Source organism: Leptinotarsa decemlineata, unplaced genomic scaffold (assembly GCF_025532065.1).
Source record: "Leptinotarsa decemlineata unplaced genomic scaffold, Ldec_3_MD MMD2_tig00000591_RagTag_RagTag, whole genome shotgun sequence".
NCBI classification, from domain to species: Eukaryota; Metazoa; Arthropoda; class Insecta; order Coleoptera; family Chrysomelidae; genus Leptinotarsa; species Leptinotarsa decemlineata.
The window spans coordinates 1,389,441-1,409,927 of record NW_027412552.1 but is presented as its reverse complement, the minus strand read 5'-3'; the positions used below and the strand labels follow the sequence as shown (position 1 = coordinate 1,409,927).

Sequence of the window (20,487 nt, the reverse complement as noted above, 5' to 3'; positions counted from 1 at the left end):
TCTTCAAGTTTTACTCTTACCACGTTTCTGTTAAAACATTTATATTTGAAAGATATATTTTATTTTTCAAAACCGGGCATGATTCGAATCCTCTAAGTCGCTAAGTGGAAAATGACAAGAGAGATACCTAATTTAATCACCTAATTAAAACTTTGTATTGTAAATATTAGGATTATTCATATTCAATAAAGACTACTACTACTATTTTTCAATAATTTTTTTGTTCTTTTTGAACATTATACATTGTTAAAGAATATATAATTAAATATAAAATGATGTCATGAGGGGATGTTCACAAGGGAGGGTCTTATCACCCTTTCTTTGAAACATTGTTCTAGATACCCTGATTAATCACCTCAACAATAATCGATTCTACACAATTGCATATGCAGATGACATAGTTATCTTGCAGACCGGCAAATTTGTAAACACACTGTGCGATAGAGCGCAGGATGGGCTCAAATCAACAAAAACATGGTGTAAGGAACACTCACTGTCGATCAATCCCAAGAAGACTGAAATGGTCTTTTTCACCAGGAAAAGAAGTTGATCGTGCTTAAAACCACCCGAAATCTTCAAAAGCAAACTAAACTTCTCTGAAGAGGTGAAATACCTTGGTACTATCCTCGACAGGAAGTTAACATGGTACTCTCACCTACAGAGTAGAGCAAAAAGAGCATATATGTGGCTTATGAGCAATGTCGGAGGACAGTGGGACATGGGGTCTTTCACTTTGTGTGGTCACCTGGATCTACACTGCAATAATAAGACCTATGTTGATGTACGGAGCCATTGCATGGGAACCGAAAGTTCTACAAGCGCTGGCCATCCAAAAATTATATCAAATACAGCGATTGGCTTGTTTAAACATCACAGGAGCTATAAGAACAACACCAATCGTGGCAATGGAATCAATTTCTGGTCTGACCCCTCTGGACCTGTACGATAAGGAGGTTGCGTTAATGGCTACGTAACGATAGCGCACGGCTGGTGTAAACCTGGAAGTAAAAATGGATCAATTGAGGCTGGGCCTATGGCGAGAAGCGCTTACTGCACTTCTCTGCACTGGCTACAGACAGCCAGTGATGCAACCCAGGGTTATGTTTAATAAACCCTACAAAATATAAATAAAACAGAATACAGAGTCAGATGCTACAAATGTAACAGACGGCTCAAAAACCAAAGAAGGCTCAGGATGTGGAGTTTACTCCAGATCACTAAGCTTAAGAATTGAGTGGGGAATGGCAAAAAATACCAGCGTGGTTCGAACAGAACTGGCTGGTTTCTCAATCGCCCCAAAAGAAATAATCAAGAAAGGAATTTCTGGAAAAACCTAATAATCTGCACTGATAGTAGACAAGCCCTATTAGTCCGGCCGTACAAGGACCACATATTTGCAGTTGAGGCAACCACAACATTGTGGCCACGTTGACTGCACTTCGTGGTTGACCCAACCACATTTTTGTGGTCGTCTTGCGGTCATATAAACCGCACTTGCAGTTGGGGCAACTGACATCAAAAATTGATTGCTGTGAGACCAATATGTACGCGGTTGGGTACGACTGCAAGTTTGTGGTTAGTGTACGGCGGATGCCGCGATGACATCTCCGCGGAGATCAGCAGCAAGTTGGCTTCAGACGCCCGTTTCGACTTTTGTGAACGCCCGTGTACGTGTAGTACAGTATCTCTTATGGGCGACTTGAGTTTACTGGAACGCGACTGCAATTGTATGGTCGATCCGACCGCAAAAAGTGGCTCGTGTACGGGCGCTCTTAGCCTTAAACAACGTGTTATCTCGGGGCTAGTACTAGAGTGCCACCACGATTTAGCCTCGGAAGATGTTAATATTATCCTGAGGTGAGTTGGAGGGCACGACAGGAGTAAAGGTAATCGCATTGTCGACTCTTTAGCCAAGAAAGCGACTGGATTAAGAATTTCAGGACTCAGTGGTACCTACAGCCTGATCCCTAAAGAGCTTTAACCAAAAAAATCTACGCTTAACAGTGGGATTTCTGACTGGTCACTGTCAATTAACGAAACACCTCCATAATATGGGGCTAGTAGACACACCTCTATGCAGGATGTGTAAACAGGAAGACGAAACTGTCAGGCATGTCCTACGCGAGTGCCCGGAGTTATCGTCAATAAGAGAGTGTGTGTTTGGCGAGTCTTGGCCTACACCTGCCGATATAAAGGACCAGTGACCTGTCCACCTTCCTGGAAAGGACAGGATGGACGATGACCCACGAGGACAACTCCTCGGGAGGATGTACAATGGGTCACATGTGGCCTAAGTACTGTGGGCCTGCCCTTACCCTCCCTACTAATACAGAACCGCAAATAATAGCAGCATATCGATGAAGATAACAAACATTTTTGATAAAATGTAGATTTTGGGAACTGGGTTATAGGTTCAGGAGAGGACCATTGTTTAAATCAAGTTGTTCGTTGAGGATAATAGAATTTGAATTTTTCTTTGACTTGTTTCACACCTTCCCACATCATACTAAATTCTATACACCTGGCAAACGAACTCACCAACATAAAAATTAACAATAATATTAAAATAGTATTGTTTGACATCGAAAAAATGTTTCCAAATATCCCAACAGATGAATGCCTTCCCCTGATAAAAAAACATATTAGATATACATAATACTAACCCAGATGTCAACAGTTAACTTCATGAACTGTTCAACACGTGTTTAAAACAAAACTATTTTAAATTCAATAATACATTTAATATACAAAACTCAGGCCTACCGATGGAATCACCGCTAAGTCCGGTACTAGCATAATACCTCTTCCTAATCAACCTATTACTCTAGTTGACAACATTATAACGAAATATCAACAAAAATCAGTAATGAAAGAACTATATTCAATTTCCACTAGACCAGAATACAAATATGTTAGTATCAATTATAGAGGTAGAATCTCCGACAATATTCAAAATTATCTTTCAAAATTCACTCTACAAACATCCTACACATCAGATGGAAATTTAGGAAACAAATCATTTAACGTCAAACCTAAATTAGACAAAAGGAAGAGATTTGGTATATATATCAACTAAAATATGGTACCACGAACATGTCATTTCGGATAAAAAATCATAAATGTATGAACATCTTCAAAATTCGAAACATAAAATAGATAATGATAATTCAAAAATCCTCCACACGTGCTAAAAAGGAAAAATGATGATTTGTGGGAATCTATGTCCCAGTTCTATTATCCTTAACGAATAACTTGATCTAAACAATAGTCCTCTCCTAAACCTATAACCCAGTTCTCAAAACCTACATTTCATCAAAATTTTTAGTTATGTTCATCGATATACTGCTATTATCTGAGGTTATCCCAGGTGAAGGTAGACAATGTAGGTATCAAATGATTTATGTTAGGTATAGGCAATGTGGGTATAACTACCCAGATTTGAATGTGATCTAGTTAGTTTTGAAAATGGTGTAATGACCGAAAATAGTCAACAAATATAAAACTATCGTGCAGAATACACAAAAGTGTGTTTTTATAGTGTATCTTCAGGGAAAATTAAAATAAAGACCATAGAATTTTGGTGAAGTAACATTTCTACTACATTTCCAACTAAAAGTGGGCGGAATGTATATAAAGTGACTCAAAATATTTGGTATCATGAAATTCAAATGCTGAATTATCGAAAAACTGGGAGAATGAAACATATATTCTTATGTTTCTTCCACGCACCGTTGATATTCTCAGTTCAATGTCATTTCTGATATTCCTGCAGATAAAATCAAATCTCAGTTTCTGTAATGAAGACGTTTCGCTGTAATACGGTAGTAAAATTTCGTGCCAAACATAAATTCAGTAATGAACGGCGAAATATCCACAGATGAGGTATTTTGAATTCCAAACACGAACGAACTGTCGTTAATTTTATGTTCTGGTTTTATCAGCTTGCGAGATAATGACACGAGCAAGGACGACAAAATATTAAATAGTATGATCTTTTGATTATTTTTGTAAACAACTTACTATGGGTTCTGCTTCAACATTTATTCTTTCTCATCTTATTTGTTTATTTTTTTTTTATTCTCAAAGTTTATTCTCAAAATAATAATAATATAATAAGTTTATTCTGAAAATAATAATAAGTTTCTCAAAATAAAATACAATAATATAATAATTGTGCACTTTCATTCAGAGATGTTTCGAATAAACAAGTATCCACTAAGGCAGTGCCTGTGCCTGGGTGATTTACTTATTCCAAATATTGACAATAATTAGTACACTTTAAAATCGGGTTTAGTTGCTTTTCTATATAAGAATTATATGTATAAAATTATGTATAATTCACTAAAATGTTGGAACATAATGAAATTATAGTAAATGTAATAAATTTAGGCTAATGAGCCTTACATACAATTATTTAAACATAAATATCATAACATAGGTAACGAACGTAAATAATCAACAAGAATAAAAAAAAAAATTGAATATTCTAATATTCAAACAATGAATGGACAGCCTTACGTTTTAAAGAAAGAATATAATGTTTAGTCTTTTTTTTTTGAAGGAATATATGTTTGAGACTTCTTTGTTTTCCGTCGGCAAAGAGTAATAAAATTTATTAGATAAAAAAGTATGATTTCTCTGTCCTATTCTCTTTCTGGCTGGTTTCATTTTCAGAGAATTATTCTCTTTCAGACGAGTTTGGTAGTTATGGCTGATGAGTGGGACATTAAATCTGTTTTTGAATTGTCTTATCACAATTTTATAGTAATAGTGCTGACGCAAATCAAAGACTTCCGTTTCTGCAAATAGTAGGTCGAAGGAATACCTATATGGTTTGGAAGATATAATTTTCAAAAATATTTTTTGTATTACTTGAAGATTCTGTATGTGAGCATTTGTTGCTGCCCTCAAGCTAGAATACCGTAAGTGAGTCGTGTTTCCACTAATGATTGATAAAGAATTTTGAGATACTTGAAACCCAGTATTTGCTGAAAGTACTTGACCCTATATAGGAGAGAACGTAGAGTTTTACAGACTTGCACCAGGTGTTTATCCCACCCAAGATGACAATCCACTATTATGCCCAGATATTTCGCATTATTGGCTCTATTAATCGTAATAGTTTCATCCGAGCTTATATTAATTTGTAACTTGTCGTAACTTGTCGGGAGGCCACTGACATAACAAGAAAATGGAACGAAACAGGTTTTTTCGTAGTTTACTGAGAGTACTTTTTGTCCAAAACATTTAATTAAATTTGCCATATCTTTTTCTGCTTTTTCTTTCAACCCGTCCCAAGTATCATCCTCATACATAACGACAGTGTCGTCTGCGAAATTGGAAACCGTACCTAAGCTATTGAAGGTAAGTATAGAGTTTATATAAATTATAAAAAGTATTGGACCGAGTACGGTTCCTTGAGGTACTGCACATCTTATTTCTAATGTTTTGCTCAATGTTTCGTCTATTCTAACACATTGTTTTCTATTTAGAAGGTAAGTTTTCAGTAATTCAAAAGGTTTCCCTCTAAATCCTAGATCTTGCAATACTTCTAACAACTGCGTATGATTGACCGTGTCGAAGGCTTTTGCAAAATCTAAAAAAACACATAGGGATGGATGGCCTTTATTCAAATCTTCATAGATTTTGGTTGTAACTAAGTGGATTGCATCTTCCGTAGATTTACCAACTCGGAAAACAAATTATTATTTGTTATTTCAATATTATTGAAGTCGTTTCAAACAAGAAAGCTTATTAACAAAAATATGTTATCGATGTGATCAACAAGCAAAAAATATAATAATAATAATAATATCATTTATTAAGGAAAAGAGAGACAGAATGTCTACAACAAATATTTTTTTTTAATAAATGATACCTTCTCGATTGTTTCGAGATAAAATTACGTTAGATAACTACATGAAAAGAAAAATATATTCAATCCAATACAAGAACATTACGAAAAAAAGCATCACAATTGAAAAATATATATTGAAATGACAGTGTAATACAAAAAGCAAAACACAATAATGAGAACATTTATACAGTAAATATTTTTTCCATAGATCATACATACTCGATAAGTGAGCAAACATCTGTTACGAGATAAAAGTACATTGCTTAACTTCCTAATAAAGATTATCTCCAATTCAAGAACACCGACAGGTGGTTCCACTTATGTTTCGGTTGTGTTTACGCAGCTATTTTTATCAAGTACTTTCTTGGTTTTTCTCATTTTGTCTTCAATCGAGGACCGCCTGCCCAGTACTGACGATGCCCAATAGGCAATATATATATATATATATATATATATATATATATATATATATATATATATATATATATATATATATATAAATCGATTTAATTTTATATTTAATATTTCAGTAGGTACGTGTAAATTGAATGTTCTTCGTTATTAATATGTATCATTTCCAAAAATATTCTTTTAGTTGTATTGGTTTCTCTATCTAAAATATTCGGATTTTCAAAATTCATTTTATGATTCTCCGAGTTAACATGTTCTGTTAATGCACAAGAATTAACATTTCGTCAACAGTCGCTCTTATGGGAAGTGATGCGAGATGTTTGTCCTATATATGTTTTAGAACAATCCATGCAAGAAATTTTGTATACTAAATTGGATTTTTGTTTATTTGAAATTGGAGCTTTTAGTTTACTGTATAATTTAGATATAGAAGTGACATTTGTTTTAGATATTTTGAGGTTATTATTTCGGAATACATTAATTAATTTTGGTGTCAATTCTTGAATATATGGGAGTGATTTATATATGAATGAAGGTATAACGTTGTTATGTTCAACTTCTTCATTATTATTTTGAAAGTTTGTTCTTTCACAAAATAAAATTCTGTTTACTAAAGATTTAGGATAAGAATTTTGGATCAGAATTTTACTGAAATTGGACAAACTTTGGTTTCGTAAATCGGGATGGGTAATTTTGATGATTCTGTTTTTTGATTATTTTATCGAATTGATTTTCATTTTATGTTGTTCATCCGGAATGGACGGATGACCTGGAGGCTTTTTACTGTGTACACTACCGGTAGTTGTGAATTTGGATACAAGTTCCCTCAAATATTTTTTACAGACAGGACGATTCGGAAAACGCTCATTGAACATCCTTTCGGTCTCGTGAAAGTTACTCGCCACACCGTAAATAAAAATCGTTTCAATTTTTCTTCCAGTGGATGAGAATTGACCATTTCACGTAGTATATTTCTACTAGTAAAACCAAAAACTAAATTAGAATATTCTAACTGTTGTTCAACTGATGTTCATTGTCGTACTGACATTTTTTGAAGTTTTTATAAACAAAAGATAACTTAACAAACCTTATTGGGTTGTTGGAATTGCCATATGGCAGAAAAAAGGAATATTTCTAGAAATATCAATATTAATATGTTTGTCTTCAGGAAATTATAAAATTTTCCGGCATTTTATAGTAGGTGAAGATGTTGACTTCATATTATATGGTTGTGAAGTATTCGTCAGGAGCTTCAAAATGATATGTCACAAGACCCCCTTTCCATTCAACTTTTTTTTCCAGATGGCGCCAAATCGCCATCTTGAGAGTTTCATCTGTCATTTTTACTTCAAAATAAAGTATGCATGCATTAATTTCATTATCCCAAATGTTAATTTTTTGAGTTTTCCCGATCAAAAAATAAAAGGGGAGGGCACATTAAAAAAAGCACTGTATATTGAAACAAAAAGAATAAAAATAGCCCCCATTATTGGAATTTCATTCAGAGTAAAAAATGTTGTATCACTAAAATACCTTGAATTGAATTATTTTTCATCATTATATTTCATAATTTAATATCTAAAATCAGTATGGAGAATGGCAACAAATTCCTCATTGAAACCAATTTAAAAAACACTTCTGAACAAAATATATTGAAGTTGAAGTACAAGGAACCTACAGTCGACTTATATAAACCACAAAAACTATTACATTTGATCATAAATGAGCTCAAACATTCAGATCTGACTTTCAAAATCAATGTTCACCAACACCAATATTCAGAAAATCTGAAATTGAGCAAAATTTGATTTATTATAAAGATATCAAGTTTTACAATTAGCTCCCTAATGCTTTAAAAAAATTAATGAACAAAAATTCCGAAATATTCAAAAAAATTATTATTGTTTGTATAGACATATTCTCTAATGAGTGCATTTATGTGTATGTTGATACTTAGGTATATTAAATAATATATATTTTTATTTATGTCTTCAGTTCTGATTTATCTTTTTTTTTTGGTGCTCTGTTCGTACCTAGTTATGTTATAGTTAGTTTTTGAGCTGTTTTTTTCTCCACGCTATAAACATGGCATGTTTCTTAGGAAAATAAATCGTTACAAATTAGGGAGCAAAAAAATCTTCGAAAAAATCGTGGTTCAACGCTGAGCCTCCCCCAAATCTTAAGGTCGCCCTTGCACAAGCTTTCACCATCTTCAAAACCCTCAAGAACATTCTACCAACAACCAAAATTTCCGACTCACCTCTCAACTTCCCCGCTACCATCCCACCGAATCACAACTCAGAAAAGTTCACCACCAAGCAATAAAAAACCAAGTCCGTGCTTAAAATTCCGACGTACGAATATCAAAAATAAAACTCAAATAAAAAACCTCATCAACAGTCCGCATCTAGCGCGTGTCTTCCGCGACTTCCGAAGATTTCTTAAGCAAGCGAACGCGCACTTCGAAGATTCTTCGCGATGTGATCTGCGGCGGCACTGACCGCCTCAAATCCTCGACGCCTGAACGCGATTCACCTGTCAGCGATTCGATCTTCTAGTTGGCTTGGGTTGCCTTGTCGAGATTTGCGTTTGTTTAACGAATCAAGACGTCCCGCGGCTGATGCCGCCTGATCGAGCATTTTTGGGAGTCTGTGAATGTAAACTACATCCGTCCAACAAACAAATCAAATAAAACATTATAACCACACACATTTGCATATATTGAGTGAAATAAACAAAGCCTCCTTACACTGGCCAATCATATTTAACTGAATGAATGTCTGAATCTAAGTATGGGTGTGCCACAGGGTTCAATAATGGGTCCTCTACTGTTTATACTCTATGTAAACAACATCGAATCAGTAGGTATCGAAGGCCATTATACCACTTATGCTGATGACTTTTCGCTAGTTATATCTACACCAGATTAAAAAATATTTGAAAACAATTGTGCCAGGATAGTAAGAAGGATATTAAATTACTTCAATAACAATGATTTATTATTCAATGCAGACAAAACTGAAGTTATTCGTATTCATAATTGGCAAAACAGAGTGGTAAACATGTATTTCACGGTGAACAATGTAACCCTAAAAAATACGGATCACAATGTAAGATTCTTAGGAATCATTCTAGAAGTTCCACGACTGGAAAACCCACTGTCACCAATCAATTCCAAAACTGAATTCATTAGAAGTATATCTTCATAAACTTACGGACAGTTTTAACAAAGAATTAGTAGCTCAATATAAATTATGCTAAAGTAATGGATGTTTTTTATAGAGGTATAGAACTTTAAGTTGGCATTACTTTTCAAGATGGCGACCGATTTGACAGCTGTCAAGTGATTTATTCTTAGTTTGGTTTGGCAATTCATCATGAATAGACTCACGCCTGAACAACGCTTGCAAATAGTGCAATTTTATTTCGAAAATAATGGTTCTGTGCGGAAAACGTATCGCGCACTACGTCCATTTTATCGTCGACAAAATCGTCCATCAGAGCAGTTAATTCGATTGACTATGGAACGTTTTCGCACCAAGTTTACTCTTATTGATAACTCGCATTCCCAGAGACGCCGTACGGTGCGTACAGAAGAAGCTCTTGCTGCTGTACAGCGTAGCATTGAGGAAGACCCGGAGGAGTCCATCCGCCATCGAACACAGGAATTGGATCTGTGTCCATCCACTTTATGGAAGATGTTGCGGAAGGATCTTGGTTTGCGTGCTTACAAAATCCAACTCGTGCAAGAATTGAAGCCAAACGATCATCAAGTAAGGCGTAGATTCGTCGAATGGGCCCAAAACGAGATTACCGTTGTTCCCAATTTTCATAAGCAAATTTTGTTTAGCGGTGAAGCGCACTTCTGGTTGAATGGCTACGTCAACAAACAAAACTGTCGCATTTGGAGTAAAGGTAATCCTCAAGTGTATGTCAAAACACCGTTACATCCACAAAAACTGACTGTTTGGTGCGCTTTATGGGCTGGTGGAATCATTGGTCCGTACTTTTTCAAAAACGATGGTGGCCAGAACGTTACAGTCAATGGTGATCGGTATAGAGCCATGATTACTAACTTTTTCATTCCTGAATTGAATAACCATGATGTCCAGGAGATGTGGTATCAACAAGACGGTGCAACATGCCACACAGCTCGTGCCACAATAGATTTATTGAAAGACACGTTTGGTGACCGCCTAATTTCACGTTTTGGACCTGTGAATTGGCCTCCAAGATCTTGTGATTTAATACCGCTGGACTACTTTCTGTGGGGCTATGTAAAGTCATTGGTCTATGCGGATAAGCCACAAACGCTTGACCATTTGGAAGACAACATTCGCCGTGTTATTGCCGATATCACAACACAACAAAGTTTTTGTTTCGGGGTTGAAATTAGATGATTTTAATGTATTTCCACGTGTTAAAACCGAAAGTGACCATAAAAATTATATATTAGCTCTTGTTTTCAAGATATAGTATCATTATATTATATATATGTATATTGAGTTTTCAACAAATGAAATATTTCATCACCAACAGTTGGTACACATGTTTGTTTACATAACACCCCTCTCATCAGCTGTTCTTAAGTAGTAAACATAACCTATGTGAGTTTGTCAATTGTACGCACGTGGTTGCTATTGAAATTATCGTGTGAAGTTGATTTTTAAATTAATTTAAGTGCTGATCTGAAATGCCTCGAAAGTATGTGAATTCTGTCAATAGCTTTTGCTATATATGTGGTGAAATAACATTCAAGGCTCAGAAACGTAAAATGACACCTATCGTTAAGACAGCCTATGAACATTATTTTGGTGTGAAAGTTGGGGACCAAGATAAATCATGGGCTCCTCATATATGTTGTAATTCTTGTTCCATCATATTGCGAGAGTGGCTGAAAAATTAAAACCGGGCAATGGCTTTTGCAGTACCTATGGTTTGGCGTGAGCCTACCAATCATACAGACGACTGTTATTTCTGCTTAACTCCTCCCATTAAGCAAGGTTTATCTATGAAGAAAAGAGGAACGGTTAAATACCCTAATCTCCCATCTGCTCTTCGGCCTGTACCACACTCAGACAATTTGCCAGTCCCTTCTCCACCCCAAAACTATGAAATTTTAGAGGAAGGTGATGAAGACTGTTTAGAAGGAGCAACCCATCCTTCTACATCCTATGACCCTGATTTTGAGGTAAGCGATAGGTCTAGTGATCCGCACAGAATTAGTCAAGCAGAGTTGAGTGACCTTATAAAAGATCTTCGCTTGTCTAAGGAAAAGGCTGAGCTGTTAGGGTCAAGACTACAACAGTGGAATCTTCTACAACATGATGTGAAAATATCTCAGTACAGACAGCGTCAAAAAGATTTGCTTCCTTTTTTTGAGAAAAAAGAAAACCTCGTAGTTTGTTCTGATGTTAATGGTTTGATGGACTGCTTGAATTTGGATCACACTCCATCTGAATGGAGACTGTTTATAGACTCTTCAAAACTAAGCTTAAAAGCTGTACTTCTGCATAATGGAAATCAGCTACCCTCTATTCCTATAGGTCATGCAGTTCACATGAAGGAAACGTATATTAATATGAAAACACTTCTCCAATCAATCAAATATGAACAACACAAGTGGCACATCTGTGGTGATCTGAAAGTCATTGCTATACTCCTAGGAATGCAATTAGGGTTCACCAAGTACTGTTGTTTTTTGTGTCTGTGGGACAGTCGGGATAGAAAATCTCACTATAAAAAAAATGAACTGGCCTACACGAGACCTAAACCCTAATGAGAAAAATGTAGTTTACGAGCCTCTTGTAGATCCTAAGGATGTTCTCCTTCCCCCATTACATATTAAGTTGGGACTAATGAAAAACTTTGTGAAGGTCATGGACCAGGAAGAACAAGCTTTTAAGTACTTGAGAGCAAAGTTTCCCAGGTTGAGTGATGCTAAAGTCAAGGAAGGCATCTTTATTGGGCCTCAAATCCTGCTTTTGACATGATTTTAACAGGAAATGAAAAAAGAGCCTGGGAAGCCTTTAAGGGGGTTGTACATGGGTTTTTAGGTAACAAAAGAGATGATAACTTCACAGCATTGGTTAAAGAGCTTCTTCAAGCTTACCACCAACTTGGATGCAACATGTCCTTAAAAATTCATTTTCTTCACTCTCATCTTAATTTCTTCCCACAAAACTGTGAAGCTGTGAGTGACGAACATGGAGAAAGATTCCATCAAGACATTGCCTTAATGGAACAGAGATATCAGGGCCGTTGGAATGAAGCAATGCTTGCAGACTACTGCTGGTCTGTGTGTAGGGATGCTCCAGAAGTGTTTTATAAAAGACAAGCTAAACGACAGCGATCTTACAATGAATCGGATGGACTTAATTGAAATTTGGTGGTACAAACTTCTTTTATTTGTCAAAACACTAAGAATAATGTTTTTTTTATTAATTTTGTACTTAAAATATTCTAAAAGAAACATAACAATATTGTTTTATGTACTTTCACTTTTCACGTATAGTATAACTACTCTTCAAGATTTAGTACTGTGTATCTCAAAAACCAGAGCTAATAAAAATTTTTCATTGTTATTTTCGTTTTTATCACCCCAAAATTAGTAGAAATTGACTAATTTAGTGTAGGAAACATTCAAAAAATATTTTTTTGTTGTGTTGTGTATACGGCCACAAATGTTGGAAAAAGTCATCGAAAATTGGACTTCCAGATTGGACTACATCCGCGCCAGCCGTGGCGGTCATATGCCAGAAATCATATTTAAAATGTAATGCCACAAGATTATCTTTCGGATAAATAAAATTCATGTCAATCGAATAATCCATCGTTGTTTTATTGCAACTTAAAGTTCTATACCTCTATGAAAAACATGCTTCAGAATCTAGACTTAGGAATGGTGTCTGTTTCTGGGGTGGATCCTACACAGTAGGAAATGTTTTTATAGCACAAAAGGGAAGTCTGGGGTGCATACCAAATTGTTCAAACAGAATCATGCAAGGCACCTATTAAAGAGTACAGTCTCCTAATTTTAACATCAGTTTATATGTTTGACCTGTGTATTGATATGTTCAAAAATAAATTCAGTTTCACAACAAATCTGAAACTTCATCAATATGATACTAGAACCAAGAACCATTTTCATTTGCCCTTAGCTAGATTCAAAGTAACATCATGTGGGCCGGAATACATTGTTCCAAAGATATATAACCACTTTTCAGATCATTTGAAGGCCTTGAATAGTTTCTGTATGTCCAAGAAGCATTAAAGAATGATTTATTAAAAAAAGGTGAAAACCAAAGCGAAGAGGAGCTATTATCATAACAGAATGTCTAATAGCAAGAACGCTATCAAAGAGGCATGGCAGATTGTAAATGATTTGAGTGGAAGAAACAAGCCAAGAACTGATACCGTTACCCTTGATCCAAATTTACTCAATGAATTTTACTGCACTATAGCAAAAAAACTATCCATAAGCATTCCAGATTCCCCTGATCCCTTGATCTATATGAATAGTATCAAAATATCCGAAAACTTGATATTATACAACACCAATTTACAAGAACTTATGACTACTATTAGTAGCATAAAAAACAAAAAGTGTTGTGGGTATGACAGTATCTCAGTTAGTATCATTGAAAACATGCCTATTTTCGTTTTAGAATTACTAGTCCAACTTATTAACAACTCGTTTGTGACGGGAACATATCCGGACTTCCTAAAAACCACTATAGTAATTCCAATCTATAAAGGTGGTGATATTAATGACCCTTGCAATTATAGGCCAATATCGCTTATACCAATTCTTGGTAAAATCATTGAGAAACTAGTAAAGGTAAGAATAATGGAGTTCGTGGAAAGAAATAAAATTCTAAATAGGCAGCAATTTGGCTTTCAGGCTAGGAAAGGAACTGGAGATGCCATGTTTGTCTTCCTTAATGAACTGTACACTACACTAAACCGTGGAGACGCATGTGCGGCGGTGTTTTGCGACCTGTCAAAAGCATTTGACTGTGTAAACCATAAAATTCTACTGCGTAAACTAAACCAGTATGGTTTCAGAAAACAGAGTTATGATTGGATAGAATCGTACCTTAAACAGAGAACTCAGATTGTGAGAACACATAGGCTCTCAGATGGAGGTTCCGTCGAGTGTGGGGTTCCTCAGGGCTCAGTGCTGGGACCAATTTTGTTCTTACTGTATTTTAACGACGTAGTAAATATTACAACCGACGGTTCTTTCACAATCTTTGCTGATGACACTACCATTCTATGGTACGATAAAGATGCTGATAACTTGCACTCAAAAATAGTTTTAGGGATTACAAAGATCAAAGAGTGGTGCGATGCTAATTTACTCTCTTTCAATATTAAAAAAACTAACTGCGTATCATTCCACTGTGCTTTGCCGGATATCCCTCTGGGTGATGGTGCAATAAGAAATAATGCATGTAATAAGTTTCTAGGGTTGCACATGGATGGGGAACTAAACTTCCAGCATCATGTTAGACAGCTAGGTACAAGGATCGCCTCGGGTGGTTATGCACTACGCATCGTTGTAAATGAACTAGGTACAGCGACAGCAATGCAGGTTTATCATGCCTTGATCGAATCGCACATTCGATATGGAATCGCTTTCTGGGGAGTCTGTAATCAAGTACATTTTAACTCAATCTTTGTTCTTCAAAAACGTGCAATTCGCTATCTTTGTAAGGCGGCTCCCAGGGTATCATGTAAAGAACTATTCAAAACTCGTAAGTTGTTAACTCTGCCCTCATTGTTCATTCTCGAAACTGCCTGTCTAGTATATAAAAACAAAACACTTTACAAGTTCGCTGATGGAATCACCCGCCAGAGAAATGACATAAAACTTCCAATCCCAAAAACAAATTTCATAAAAAATTCATGCATATATAACGCTGCCAAAATATTCAATCATCTGCCAACAGAAATAAAACATTCTGAAACATATGCTGTGTTCAGAAAAAAATTGAAAACTTCTCTTCTGGATCTGGCTTTATATAGTATTACGGAATTTTTTGAGACAGTGTTCACTGACGTCTAACATCAGCTCAGTATGTTATATGTGTTATTTAATTTATTTATCTTAATACTAGTTACAACCAATTGAAAATTAAATTAATTGATAGTCCTATATTTTATTGACAATATCATGTGAACCATGATATATCAAGTTTTATGAATGTCTACACTTTGTCGATAAGATTGTTGTATCTTCAGACAATAAAGTATATTTATTATTATTATTATTATTATTAAAGCATGAAAATGCTTTGCAGGAATTCTTTGAATAACTCATATTCATCTTGGCTTTAGAGTATGAGCCTATCTTCCCCTCTTTTCTTTTTCAATTTATATTTTGTATTGACATTTCCTACACCATTTTATTTTCCAACACAATTCTATTATCTGGCTGGCGCACACCGTAGTGTGCGCTGGTCAGGCCCTATCCCCCGAAGCCCCGATACATTCGGGAGGGCGCGCCAGCATTATCAACCAATGACCACTCCCCACACCGTAGGGTGGGGAGTGGTCATATATATATATATATATATATATATATATATATATATATATATATATATATATATATATATATATATATAATTGAAAACAATGGAATTAATATTGCTCCAACTCCAGTTTTTTATAGTACTTTACCCTTCATTAAGGAGATCACCCCCAAACTCTCTAGAATTTTCAATGAATTGCCCAATATTAAAATAGCCACCAAAGCAGTTCTCACGATTAGAACTTTACACACCAGAGTTGAAGATAAACCCCTCATTACTTCTCGAATAAATGTAATATATAGTATTCCATGTCAATCGTGCAACAAAATCTATGTTGGTCAAACGTCAAGAACTTTAAGTTCCAGAATAACTTCTCACAAAAGCGATTGTAGACACCATCCTGAAAGATGTGCTCTAGCTGAACATGTCAATAAGTTTGACCACCATATGAATTTTGATGCCACTAAGGTCTTAGCTAGTGAAACACATTTAACAAAAAGGTCCTTTCTTGAAATGGCCTTCATTGCTGAAAATAAAAATTATTAGAATAATGTACGTTATACTTTAATCCAAATGTTATTATCCTACATTCACTTTAAAAAAGCTGCACAGGTAGAAATTTACAAAAATAATTCTTTACAAGTCAAAGTTGGTAACAGCTTTTATCACTAGAACCACTGACATATGTCATGTCAACTATCTGTCAATCCTTCCAAATTAATGTTTTGTGAAATTTCGACATGTGACATTATTCTTCCTTCAAAATAATTTTAAACTGTAAACGTTTTTCACAAATATTTTATCCAATATTAGACATCCTTTAACCAGTTTTATAAATGTATTGTATCAATATTCATCCATCATGTTGTGTCCAATATTTCACATAACCATCGTATGAAACATCCTCAAAAAGTTGTAAGTCTAACCATTCATAATTATAAATTAATATTATTTACATCCTCAAATTGTAGCATCCCTGATGATGGAAACGATTTATTAAATTTCCGAAAGCTTGGACAAACTTTAAAGAGTACTCTTTCACTTGCTGCCCCATTATTTGTTGGTTCCATTCCTAACTAGTCAGCAACGATTACCTTCTCCTCTATATATATATATATATATATATATATATATATATATATATATATATATATATATATATATATATATATATATCGACATCGGAAAAGTCTAGGGATATTTTTAAAAATGGTAATATTTTTTTTTAGATCGCTTTAGGGAAAAAAAAGTTGACGGGTGATTATTAAACGAATGTAACTTACAACAAAATTTATTAAATGGTCAAAAATACTGAGTGCGCATATAAGCAAAACTAAATAAAAATATGGCTCTTCTTTGGCACCCCGAAAAAAAATCATAATACAAAAAAAATTGGAATCAGTACAAAGTATGGCCTCCACGCTGGTTTATTACGGCCCTACATCTATCGTGCATCGACAAAATGAGATTGTCAATGTCTTGTTGAGGTACATTTGCCCATTCAGCGATTAAAAGCTCTCTCAATTGAAACGTTGTGTGAATGTTCCCCATATGCGGAGTAATTCTTCGTTGAAGCATGTCCCACACATGCTCGATGGGATTCAGGTCCGGTGATTGTGCTGGCCATGGGAATACATCAACTCCTTCGTTGGTGAGCCAGTCACTCACTAGACGCGCGACATGTGGACGAGCATTATCGTGCATTAGGTGGAAGTTTTCACCAACAGCACCAGCAAACGGACGATAGGTAGAAGAATGGTGTCGAGGTACTGTCGAGCTGTGAGGGAGCGATTTGGAAAAACGAGATCGGTTCTGCCGCCGATCATGATTCCGCCCCATAGCATTACTGTACCACGTCTGTATGTGTGGACTTCCTGGACGTGTATCAAACGTTCATTATTTCCAGGTCGTCTCCACAGTCTTACTCGACGAGAATCTGGATTCGTCTATAAACAAAACTGTGGCCCAATCATTTGCATCCCAGTTTTGATGTTCTTGACACCACTCTAATCTTCTACCGCGATTGCCTCTTGACAAAGGTGTCATCTAAGTGGCCTTCTGTTGTGGAGATCTGCTTCATGCAGTCGATTTCTGACAGTATCACGACCAATAGTTACCTGGTGCGTCTGCTGCAACACGTTAACCAACTCCGGTGCTGTGATTGTCGGTTGTCTTCTTGCGGTTAAGACCAAAAATCGGTCTTGAACTGCAGTTGTAGCGCGTCCTCGCCCTGGATGTTGTTCGGCTGGACTGCCAGTCTCACGGAAACGCCGCCACAATCGACTGATAACACTTTGGGAGACCCCCAAACGAAGAGCTACATCATTTTGTCGCATGCCACTTTGAAGAGGCCATACAGCTCTATTCATCTCAGCCAATGGTAAGTGATGGCGTTCCATATTAAAGCACAATATTACCAGTTTAATTGCTGAGCAAGAACTGCATAGAATGTACAAACTCGACACTTTCAGATTATTCATTTTAGCCGAAAACCTACAGTTTGTAAAAAACTGTAGGTTTTCGGCTAAAAGCAGAAATTAATTTCGTTTGGTCGATCCGACCAACCGATAGACCGACATATAACCGAAAGCTTGACATATAACAAAGAGTTTTCTTTGTAACAGCCCAGCTATTGACTGCAACCTCACAAATTGAACCGATTTATATATATATATATATATATATATATATATATATATATATATATATATATATATATATATATATATATATATATATATATATATATACAGTGTGACCCATTTAAAATGGAACCACCCCTGTAGAATGTGCATTTTTCAATCAATCTCAATTTTTTTTTATTGAAATATTAAGCATGAAAAACTGTATCTTGACACTAACTTTCACAATTTTAGTTTCATTTCCAAGGCACTCTATGGTTTTTTTTGTTTGTCAAAAACGGCAAAAGTTTATTAGGCAATTTTTGTTTTCAAATTTGACTACACCACTGGATTCGTAGTCGTTATAAATCAAAACTGTCAAATTTTCATTAAAAAATATTTGTTAACAACGAAGTTACAACAACTTCAATTTTGGAAACAAAGTATTTGTTTGTAATTTTTATTCAGATTATAGACATATTTGAGATCTGACAACACTGTCATCACCAAGTAGAACACCAGTGAATTTGTACAGTGAAAATCCGAAGTCAACAGCTCAATGCGTTCTACAGTTATAACTCCTGAAAATATGGTAATGTGAGAGATTTGTGGTGCAAGCGTTTTGTAATAAAAATCTGACTACGCCACTGGATTTGTGGATAATATTCCCTTAAAATCATTCATTTGAGTGTAGGTTACGAGAATTGTATTCTAGAATAACAGAAAATTAAAAATTCATTTTCAAGTTATGCAGAACTTAGTACATTCTTCCGCATAGCCGCTAAAATCAAATTGATTTAAAGCATGGAAATCATTTATTCAATAATAAAACAGAGAGCAGGACAAAAATTGTTCCCTGTAAATTCTTCATAACTCAGCTAAAACAATCTTTTAGAGGAGATATCAATAATTTGAGGAAGCTGAACTCATTATGCAAAGGTTTTATAATAAATCAACAGTAGGCTGTGATTTTGACAGTTAATCATAAATAAAATAATAGTTGTTAGTTACGTGCATTTAATAATGGCTTTGCAATTATCATTAGAAGAAAGAATTGAAATTGTGAGCTAAGATATTTAATCACAGACATCCAAATCGACTTCCCATTGACAGAAGCACCGTCAGTAAAATTAACAAAACATTTAAAGAAACCGGTGCAGTCAGCAAACATATTTTAAAAAATAATCACCGAAGAAGAAATTTAAACGAAGGTGCTGTTTTAGATTATTTTAGAAACCACCCAAACAGAAGTTTACGAGTCGCCAGTTTGGATTTAAACTTACCGAGTGAGACTATTCGACGATGTCTTAAACAAAACAAAATGAGAGCATTTAAACCTAAATTTCTTCACTCTTTAAAGGCAGGTGATGAAGTGAAACGTATGGAATTTTGTTTGTGGGCACAAGGCGACTACCTGAATACAAGAAATTTTTTAAACTGCATAATGTTTAGTGATGAAGCTTCTTTCAGCACCAATGGGGTAGTTTCATCGCAAAATGCTCGGTATTGGGCTACGGAAAATCCGCACTGGATCATAAATTGTAAAAGTCAATATTCCGAAAAAGTTAACGTTTGGTGTGGTATAGTACAAAATAGAATAATAGGTCCATATTTTTTTGATGGAAACATAAACGGGCAAAATTTTTTGGAATTTCCAAATAACCAATTATCGGACGAAATAGATGAAATGCCTCTTGCGGAACAAGTAAATTTATATTTTCATCTCGACGGCTGTTCCGTGCACAATTCGAGGATTGTTGAAGAGTGGCTAAATAACCAGTTTCTAAATCATTGGATAGGACGAGGTAGTGACTTAATTGAATGGCCACCTAGATCGCCTGATCTAACAATATTAGACTTTTTTCTGTGGGGTATTCTGACACAAAAAGTATACAGAACAAGACCAACGAATCGAGCTGAACTCATGCAAAGGATACGACAAGTTTGTGCCGAAATTACAGTTCAACAAATAAGAAATAGTGTAAACAATATTCGGAAGAGATACGATAAATGTATTGAACTTAATGGAGGTTTGGTAGAAGCCACAAAAATTTGAATG

At 35.2% G+C, this 20,487-nt stretch overlaps 1 protein-coding gene across 1 annotated transcript in view; it reads right to left on the bottom strand.

The window, feature by feature from the left end:
- Window positions 1-8,842, bottom strand: part of sha (shavenoid) — a 228,216-nt gene extending 219,374 nt beyond the window's left edge. Inside the window, exon 1 of the mRNA XM_074174536.1 lies at window positions 8,529-8,842. The gene's annotated coding sequence lies outside the window, so the exon portion shown is untranslated. The remainder of the gene's footprint in view (window positions 1-8,528) is intronic.
- Between the last annotated feature and the right edge of the window lie 11,645 nt (window positions 8,843-20,487).